Source organism: Mirounga leonina, unplaced genomic scaffold (assembly GCF_011800145.1).
Source record: "Mirounga leonina isolate KUSES-001 unplaced genomic scaffold, KU_Mleo_1.0 Mir_488, whole genome shotgun sequence".
In the NCBI taxonomy this organism is placed as follows: Eukaryota; Metazoa; Chordata; class Mammalia; order Carnivora; family Phocidae; genus Mirounga; species Mirounga leonina.
Genome location: NW_023270777.1, coordinates 10,117,583 through 10,118,735, shown reverse-complemented (window position 1 = coordinate 10,118,735; position 1,153 = coordinate 10,117,583).

Below are 1,153 nucleotides of genomic sequence, written 5' to 3'. Positions count from 1 at the left end.
GAAAGAAAGAAAGAAAGAAAGAAAGAAAGAAAGAAAGAAAGAAAGAATCAACCCCAAGGGAAAATCTTGGTTATTTAATTACATAATAAGGAAATTATTTAATGACAACTACAGTAAACTTTTAAAACTTTCCATTTATTAAATGCTGAAACTTGTTCAAATGATGTTTTGGCTTCATGGATTGAGGACGAACAAAAAGTCATACAGTTACATCAACTGATTCAATAAGACGTGCCAATAATCTTATATATACTTGATAATAAAGATGTTGAATGTATTTTTTAAATCTCTGAGATTATTACAAGGATTAAGAAAGGATTCAGAGTCATGAACAACATAGTTTATATATTTTTAAAGATTTTATTTATTTATTTGACACAGAGAGAGAGGGAGAGAGAGCACAAACAGGTGGAGAGGCAAGCAGAGGGAGAGGGAGAGGGAGAAGCAGGATCCCTGTTGAGCAGAGACCCTGATGCGGGGCTCAATCCCAGGACCCTGGGATCATGACCTGAACCGAAGGCATACGCTTCACCGACCGAGCCACCCAGGCACCCCAACAACATAGTTAATATTAAGAGACATTTGCTACTTATTAAAAATATTGAAATTATTCTCAAATTATGAATACTGAAATGCCTTACGACTTTCAATTCAATGGAGAATTCACAAGGAGGGTTTGCTGTATTCCCTATGGTTAAATCATGGTCCAAACAGAGCCCTCATTTGACTAGTGACAGCCAGCCACATCAGAGAAATGATCACCCAACAATTTCAAAACATGAACAAATCATTCATGAATTATCAAAGTAATTTAATAAATTATTTATGCTACATCGTATTTGCGCTGGGAAGAAGCTTTGTGGTGTATTGTTTAGCTTACTCAGATAATAAAATGGAATGTTTAATTTATTATTATACATGTATATGAGCATATAACATTGTTTATATTAAATACTGTTAGATATTTTTTTTAAAAAAAGGTTTTATTTATTTATTTGACAGAGAGAGACACAGCGAGAGAGGGAACACAAGCAGGGGGAGTGGGAGAGGGAGAAGCAGGCTTCCCACGGAGCAGGGAGCCCGATGTGGGGCTCGATCCCAGGGCGCTGGGATCGTGACCTGAGCCGAAGGCAGACGCTTAATGACTGAGCCA